Source organism: Bombina bombina, chromosome 5 (assembly GCF_027579735.1).
Source record: "Bombina bombina isolate aBomBom1 chromosome 5, aBomBom1.pri, whole genome shotgun sequence".
Taxonomy (NCBI): Eukaryota; Metazoa; Chordata; class Amphibia; order Anura; family Bombinatoridae; genus Bombina; species Bombina bombina.
Window position 1 is genome coordinate 134882587 of NC_069503.1, and position 9465 is coordinate 134892051.

At 41.6% G+C, this 9465-nt stretch overlaps 1 pseudogene; it reads left to right on the forward strand.

Annotated features, from left to right (window-relative positions):
- The first annotated feature begins 9013 nt into the window (after positions 1-9013).
- On the forward strand, positions 9014-9130 carry LOC128661815 (uncharacterized; annotated as a pseudogene).
- Positions 9131-9465: the final 335 nt, after the last annotated feature.

The window sequence follows — 9465 nt, forward strand, 5'->3', positions numbered from 1 at the left end:
AAGATATAATTAAACCTAACACTACCCTATCAATAAATTAATTAAATAAAATACCTACAATTACCTACAATAAAACCTAACACTACACTATCAATAAATTAATTAAACACAATTCCTACAAATAAATACAATTAAATAAACTAGCTAAAGTACAAAAAATAAAAAAGAACTAAGTTACAAAAAATAAAAAAATATTTACAAACATAAGAAAAATATTACAACAATTTTAAACTAATTACACCTACTCTAAGCCCCCTAATAAAATAACAAAGCCCCCCAAAATAAAAAATTCCCTACCCTATTCTAAATTAAAAAAGTTACAAGCTCTTTTACCTTACCAGCCCTGAACAGGGCCCTTTGCGGGGCATGCCCCAAGAAGTTCAGCTCTTTTGCCTGTAAAAGAATAAATACAATACCCCCCCCCCAACATTACAACCCACCACCCACATACCCCTAATCTAACCCAAACCCCCCTTAAATAAACCTAACACTAAGCCCCTGAAGATCTTCCTACCTTGTCTTCACCATCCAGGTTCACCGATCCGTCCTGAAGAGCTCCTCCGATGTCCTGATCCAAGCCCAAGCGGGGGCTGAAGAGGTCCATGATCCGGTCAAAGTCTTCATCCAAGCGGGGCAGAAGAGGATCTTCCATCCGATTGAAGTCATCATCCAGGCGGCATCTTCTATGGTCTTCCATCCGGAGCGAAGCGGCAGGATCCTGAAGACCTCCAGCGCGGAACATCCATCCGGACCGACGACTGAACGACGAATGACTGTTCCTTTAAGGGACGTCATCCAAGATGGCGTCCCTCGAATTCCGATTGGCTGATAGGATTCTATCAACCAATCGGAATTAAGGTAGGAATTTTCTGATTGGCTGATGGAATCAGCCAATCAGAATCTAGTTCAATCCGATTGGCCGATCCAATCAGCCAATCAGATTGAGCTCGCAATCTATTGGCTGATCGGAACAGCCAATAGAATGCGAGCTCAATCTGATTGGCTGATTGGATCAGCCAATCGGATTGAACTTGATTCTGATTGGCTGATTCCATCAGCCAATCAGAAAATTCCTACCTTAATTCCGATTGGCTGATAGAATCCTATCAGCCAATCGGAATTCGAGGGACGCCATCTTGGATGACGTCCCTTAAATGAACCGTCATTAGTCGGGAGACAACGGAAGAAGAGGATGGATCCGCGTCGCCTGCTTCAAGATGGACCCGCTCCGCACCGGATGGAAGAAGATCGAAGATGCCGCTTGGAGAAGATGTTTGCCGGTCCGGATGTCCTCTTCTTGCCGGATAGGAGGAAGACTTTGGAGCCTCTTCTGGACCTCTTCAGCACCGGATTATGGATCGCCAACCCCCGCTTGGGTTGGATGAAGATGTTGGAGCCAGGACGGATCGGTGATACCTGGATGGTGAAGACAAGGTAGGAAGATCTTCAGGGGCTTAGTGTTAGGTTTATTTAAGGGGGGTTTGGGTTAGATTAGGGGTATGTGGGTGGTGGGTTGTAATGTTGGGGGGGGGGGTATTGTATTTATTCTTTTACAGGCAAAAGAGCTGAACTTCTTGGGGCATGCCCCGCAAAGGGCCCTGTTCAGGGCTGGTAAGGTAAAAGAGCTTGTAACTTTTTTAATTTAGAATAGGGTAGGGAATTTTTTATTTTGGGGGGCTTTGTTATTTTATTAGGGGGCTTAGAGTAGGTGTAATTAGTTTAAAATTGTTGTAATATTTTTCTTATGTTTGTAAATATTTTTTTATTTTTTGTAACTTAGTTCTTTTTTATTTTTTGTACTTTAGATAGTTTATTTAATTGTAGGTAATTGTAGGTAGTTTATTTAATTATTTTATTGATAGGGTAGTGTTAGGTTTAATTATATCTTAGGTTAGGATTTATTTTACAGGTAAATTTGTTATTATTTTAACTAGGTAGCTATTAAATAGTTCTTAACTATTTAATAGCTATTGTACCTGGTTAAAATAAATACAAAGTTACCTGTAAAATAAATATTAATCCTAAAATAGCTATAATATAATTATAATTTATATTGTAGCTATATTAGGATTTATTTTACAGGTAAGTATTTAGCTTTAAATAGGAATAATTTATTTAATAAGAGTTAATTTATTTCGTTAGATTTAAATTATATTTAACTTAGGGGGGTGTTAGTGTTAGGGTTAGACTTAGCTTTAGGGGTTAATACATTTATTAGAATAGCGGTGAGCTCCGGTCGTCAGATTAGGGGTTAATAATTGAAGTTAGGTGTCGGCGATGTTAGGGAGGGCAGATTAGGGGTTAATACTATTTATGATAGGGTTAGTGAGGCGGATTAGGGGTTAATAACTTTATTATAGTAGCGCTCAGGTCCGCTCGGCAGATTAGGGGTTAATAAGTGTAGGCAGGTGTCGGCGACGTTGAGGGGGGCAGATTAGGGGTTAATAAATATAATATAGGGGTCGGCGGTGTTAGGGGTAGCAGATTAGGGGTACATAGGGATAACGTAGGTGGCGGCGCTTTGCGGTCGGAAGATTAGGGGTTAATTATTTTAAGTAGCTGGCGGCGATGTTGTGGGGGGCAGGTTAGGGGTTAATAAATGTAATATAGGGGTCGGCGGGGTTAGGGGCAGCAGATTAGGGGTACATAAGTATAACGTAGGTGGCGGTCGGCAGATTAGGGGTTAAAAATTTTAATCGAGTGGCGGCGATGTGGGGGGACCTCGGTTTAGGGGTACATAGGTAGTTTATGGGTGTTAGTGTACTTTAGGGTACAGTAGTTAAGAGCTTTATGAACCGGCGTTAGCCAGAAAGCTCTTAACTCCTGCTATTTTCAGGCGGCTGGAGTTTTGTCGTTAGAGCTCTAACGCTCACTTCAGAAACGACTCTAAATACCGGCGTTAGAAAGATCCCATTGAAAATATAGGATACGCAAATGGCGTAGGGGGATCTGCGGTATGGAAAAGTCGCGGCTGAAAAGTGAGCGTTAGACCCTTTAATCACTGACTCCAAATACCAGCGGGCGGCCAAAACCAGCGTTAGGAGCCTCTAACGCTGGTTTTCACGGCTACCGCCGAACTCCAAATCTAGGCCATAGTATTTCCACTGCCAATTTGCTGAACTTGTTTCTTCAGAAAATTATTATTATTCTTTATTTATAAAGCGCCAACAGATTCCACAGCGCTGTCCATGGGTACAAAGATAAAAGTATAGTACAATACAATATATAAGACACCAGACAAAGTTTAACAAACAAATACAGGGGGGATTGAGGGCCCTGTTCCCGTGGGAACTTACAATCTAGATGGGTAGGAGGGTGAGAAACAGGAGGCGGGGACTGCAAAGGTGAGAATGATGTTAGTGTGGAGTTAGATGAGGGCAGCTATTAGGCATGTGGAAATCATTTGTTACCGATTTGGAGATAGGTTTCCCTGAACAAAAAGGTCTTTAGGGAGCGTTTAAAAGAGGAAAGGTTAGGGGAAAGTCCGACAGCTCTAGTAAGTGCGTTCCATATGGTTGGTGCCGCACAAGAGAAGTCCTGTAGTCTAGCATGGAAGGAGGTGATGGTAGAAGATGCAAGGAGCAGGTCATTGCTGGATCTTAGAGGGCGGGCTGGAGTATATTTGTTGATGAGTGAGGACAAGTAGGGTGGCATAGCATTGGTGAGGGCTTTGTAGGTCAGGATGAGAATTTTGAATTTAATTCTGCTGTGAATGGGGAGCCAGTGAAGGGACTCGCAGAGAGGTGCAGCAGATACATCGGGAGAGGTGGATTAGCCTAGCAGAGGCATTTAGGATGGATTGAAGAGAGGCGGGAGAGAGGGAGGCCAGTTAGTAGGTTATTACAGTAGTTGTCGGGAAATTACCAGGGAGTGGATTAGCTGTTTAGTAGTTTCAGCACTCAGAAATAGATGAATTTTGGAGATATTGCATAGGTGGTTGCGACAGGATGAAGAGAGCAGTTGTATGTGGGGTATGAAGGACAGATTGGAGTCAAGTGTAACTACTAGGCAGTGGACTTGGGGTGATGGGGAGATAGTGGTGTCACCAACAGTGATTGAAAAGTTAGAAACCGGGGCAGAATTAGAGGCGGGAAATTAGAAGGAGCTTAGTCTTGGACATGTTGATTTTTAGGTGGTGAGAGGCCATCCAGGAAGAAATGCCAGATAAGCAGACACTGATGTGAGAAAGTTATATAAATAACAGTAGATTGGCTGAATCAATAGTACATTTCCACGGGGGTCTTTTAAAGGAAGTATATAGGCATCAATATTTTAATTTTATTAGGACAACTCAACCCTAGATTGGGATGACCGAAGAAGAAATGCCTCTAAACACAAAAATACTTAATTGTAAAGAAAATGTATTATTAAGTGATTTGTAAAATGTAACTTTTATTAATTCACAATAAAAAGACAGCTGGGAATAAGTAAATATCCTGATAGCTGCCCACGTACAGGAGCAAGTTAAAAACACATCCACTATGGTGTATGTGAAAAATAGTTATTCTGAGTAAATCATTAAGGTCATCAGGTAAATACCCAAATATATACGTATATTGGAATATTGCCTATAATATCATTAATGCTGATTATTGTATGCATTCGTTGTAGTTTCAAAAAGATTGTGCTAGCCCCTATGTTAATATTATCAAGGGGTTAAGCCATTATGTATTATATCACTTGTTGCAACAAACAATAACAGCATGAGGTTATTAGTTTGACAGAGAAAGTCTCTGGATATATAGGTATATGGTCTGTATTAGATGCTGCAATACTTTTTTCCACCAATCTTAGCCTTACCTTACAACATATGTTACAAAACATACACTAGTTGAATTTAATCAGGGGTATACAGCAGGACTAGCACTGACCTCCCATACCTTATACCTATATATCCAGAGACTTTCTCTGTCAAACTAATAACTTCATGCTGTTATTCTTTGTTGCAACAAGTGATATAATAGATAATGGCTTAACCCCTTTATAATATTAACATAGGGGCTAGCACAATCCTTTTGAAACTACAACGGTTGCATAAAATAATCAGCATTATTGATATTATAGGCAATATTGAAATATAAGTATATATTTGGGTATTTACCTGATGACCTTAATGATTTACTCAGAATAACTATTTTTCACATACACCATAGTGGATGTGTTTTTAACTTGCTCCTGTACGTGGGCAGCTATCAGGATATTTACTTATTCCCAGCTGTCTTTTTATTTTGAATAAATAAAAGTAAAATTTTACAAATCACTTTATAATACATTTTCTTTACAATTAAGTATTTTTGTGTTTAGAGGCATTTCTTCTTCGGTCATCCCAATCTAGGGTTGAGTTGTCCTAATAAAACTGATGTGAGACAGAAGGAGAGAGTGAAGGGGTGGAAAGGTAGATCTGGGTATCATCGGCATAGAGGTGATAATTGAAGCCATAGCTACTGATAAGTTTACCCAGTGAGAAAGTGTAAATAGAGAAGAGCCTTGAGGTACTCTAACAGACAGAGGCAGTGGAGAGGAGGCTTCGCCAGCATAGGAGACAGAAAAGGACCTATTAGAGAGATAACAGTGGATCCAGGAGAGGGCAGTGTCAGAGAGCCCAAGGGAGCTGAGAGTCCGTAGGAGAAGGGGATGGTCAACGGTGTCAAAGGCAGCAGACAGGTCAAGTAAGATAAGTATTGAGTAGTGGCCGTTGTTTTTAGCAGAAAGAAGATCGTTAGTAACCTTGGTGAGGGCAGTCTCAGTTGAGTGTTGGGGACGGAAGCCAGATTGCAAGGGGTCAAGCAATGAGTTGGAGGACAAGAAGTGGGTTAGGTGATCGAAAACTAGTTGTTTCAGGACTTTTGAAGTTAGCGGAAGCAGTGATATGGGGCGGGAGTTTGCAGAAGAATTGGGGTCGAGGGAGGGTTTTTTCAGGATGGGGGTGACCTTTGCATGTTTGAAGAAAGATGGGAATGAACCGGTAGTAAGGGATAGGTTGAATATGTAAGAGCTGGAGTGAGGAGACTTCCTGTGGGTGGAGCGTGCAACAGGAGTACGCGTCAGAGCTCGGTGAGAGAGAGCTGAATACCAACATATCCCGCTACAAATTCTCCTATTGCCGGGAGTGAGAGACCTGTTTGGGGAGAGCATACATTCGCGATGGAAGTCCCTTATACCGTCATTTAGCTGAGTGGTATCAGCCACAGATACACACACTACACCAACAGCCATACCGGAGAGCGGCAGCAGTCGGATGACAGAGTTCCCCCATTAGACGCCGAGAACACATCTTCGGACCGCACCAATACCGGAACACACCCTGAAAGGGGGTGGCGCGGCAACACTTGTGCAGATCAGCCGACCTGCCCAGGAACAGACGGGAGGTGTCTCGCCTGGACCCAGGCAAACGGCAGACCAGAGGAAAAGAACTTTTACAAGGCAGCAGGATGGCAGGCGAGTAGCGGATCACGCAAGTATTGCCTTTGCAGGCGGTGGTGATTGTAAGCTTTCGTCTGTGTGCCTGCATAGGAGCGTAGAAGTGGTATTGGTGGCATGGAACTGTGTCGAAATGGGGGTTGAAGAGTGACTGGTTTGGCTGCTTGGAGCTGTCAGGGCTTTCTTTTGTGGTGGGACTGCTGGAGAGCCATCAAGATTCACTGTCTAAAGGCATAAAGCCCGGAGGTGGTAAAAGGCAGTTAGTGCTGAAGTTGAGCATATAATGCATAGAGCTCAAGGGTACGCTGTGGTCAGAGCAGGTTAGCGGGAACACCTTAAACTGACTGTTGAGAGACTGTGGCCATATGCAGCAAGTCAGAGAGACCCCCGCCGAGTTATAAAGGCTAAGTTTGAAGAAAAGCAGTTGGGGGTTCTTTACTGAGTCGCTTTTTTTGTATATCTGTATTACGGCACCCTGGTCGTAATCTTGGGGCTGGAGGAGGGAAGAGTTAACCCTGCAATTACTTTGTTAATAGGAAGACTGCTTTCCTTTTTCAGTAAACCTGTGGCCCGAAGAGAAAGGGACCCTGACTTTGAAAGGGGGGAGTAACGTTATCAATATTGGAAAGCTGTGCAGTGGGAGAACTGTGTTCTGTGCAATATTGAAAACTTACCCACACAGAAACTTAATCTCTGGAGGAAAAAAGAGAACTAACAGTATAACCTCCAATTGCACATACTGACCGGGAGGGCAGCAAAGAGTTAAAGCAAATATTGTGATAACTGTTAACTGATGCATTTAGTGTGCTGTTTTTGTTTTTTCTCTCCGATTATAATTGACTCTAGGATCATTCATACTGGCCGGTTCAGGTTCTGACTATATCATTTGAAGATATTTCCTCTAGGGGGTTAAAATATTTGTCCAGGTGGACAGAGTTTTGTTGTTCAGATATTTTTTCTTTTTTTTTCTCCTTGCTAGTAGAAATACTGTATATTACCGTAAGGTTAAGAAATCCCAGTGTTAAGGAAAAAAGATACTGGGGAGACGGGTAAGTTATTTGGGCTGATCAGATAGGAAATAGGGCACGTATGATTATGCTAACAGATTTAAAGGTTGAGTTAACCAGTTGTTGATAGAAAGTGCTGGATAACTGGGGCAGACTACTAAGTATAAATATTTTGTAAAGGGGAGTGCGAACAATTTGTGCTGCTTAGTAGGGAGAGAGGGGATGTAGCGAGACAGTCAGTCTCGGTTAATTTATTTGGTACTTTATTTGTCACATTATACAATATATAGGCACTAGAAGCCTCACTAGGACTCCTTAGGGGGAGCTTCTTTTTTTTTTTTTCTTAAAGAACAACTACACTTGCAAATGCACTACACTTGCAACTACACTTGCAAATGCACATTGGGCACTATTAGCTAAAAGGCGCACTCGATCCACTTTGGTTCAGCAGAGAGTGGCTTATTTCACTTTCTCTTTCTTTTTTTTTTCTGATCTAATTAAAATCACAATTAAATTAAAACTTTATTTACACTATTACATCACTACACACTTCATGGAGTTAGGTCCCCTGCAATGCCCCCCAAGAGAGACAAAAAGTCCAAAACTGTACAAGAGACAGGTACAGAGGATAATATGGATCCTCAGTTAGCGGGTACTGAGAAACAGCTGACACTTAATCAACTGGCAGAAATGCTTTTACCCCAATTTGACTTAGTTAAAAAGGAGATAGCCACTCCACCGAGATTAGATCTTTTTCAAACAGGATACTAGAAGTAGAAGAAAGAATTTCAGTAGTTGAGGATAGACAAAATGCACAAGATACCAACTGGGCCAACTATGAGAGTAAAATTAAAATGATGCAATCCAAAATAGAGGACCTGGAAGACAGGTCTGGCAGGAATAATATTCGTATAATTGGTCTACCTGAGTCCAGCGAATATCAAGATCTAGTATTGTTTGCTTCAGTCACCTTACCACAATTGTTAGGGATGCAGCCTGTAGAAAAAATACATGTAGAGAGAGCGCACAGGACAGGAGGAATAAGGGAGTCCCAAGAAGGTAACCAGCGCCCTAGGATGGTAATAATTAAGTATTTAAATTTCCAACACAAGGTAGAGATCATGAGACATTATAGGAAAATTCAGGGGTTCAAGATAGGTACGAGACCTGTCTTCCTGTTTCAGGACTTCTCAATGGAGACCTCCTCAAAGAGAAAGACAATGGCACCCTATTGCTCTAGCTTAATCAAGGCAGGGATTCGGGCCAACATGAGGTATCCAGCCAAAATTGTAATTTCTTTAGAAGGGAATGTGACCGTATTGAATACACCAACAGAAGCTAAACAATATTGTATAGAAAAGGGTATTGAGTCATGATAGGATGCTTATGTTTATGTATTAATATAGAATAATGAGGATGTATAATATGCTGGTTAGTTATTTTGTTTGCAGAAGGGGGGTGGGGGGTTTATGGTGTTTTTCCCCTTTTTTTTCCCCTCTCTCTCTCTCTCTCTCTTTCGTATCCCCCTCTCTATTTCTCTTTTATGTGTGTCTTGAGTCTTAACAGTTTCATTCTGTGTATTATAGGTCTACCGCCTAGCGGCCTTGAACACCCGATCCCGTATGATCTCGGAAGTGGAGCAGGGCTGGGCCTGGTCAGTACTGGGATGGGTGACTGCCGGGGAACACCAGTTGCGGTAGACATGTCAGTAGTGGCAATGGCTAGATTAGACCTTACGTCTGGACAGGGAGGAAGAGAGTTAAAGGTATTTGATAATGGTTTTTAATATAATTTTTTTAATTAAATGTTGAAGTGTGTGTCATGGAATGTAGGAGGTATCACTTCCCCTATTAAAAGAAAAAATGTGCTCAAAATGTTAAAGCGCCAAAAGCCTGATGTCATCTTTATGCAAGAGTTGCATTTGAAAGCGGCGGAAATAAATAAGTTGCGAACCAATTGGATTGCTGAAATCATAGCAACCCCTTGTAATAGTAGGAAACGTGGAGTGGCCTTAATGTTTAATAAGAACCTGACATAT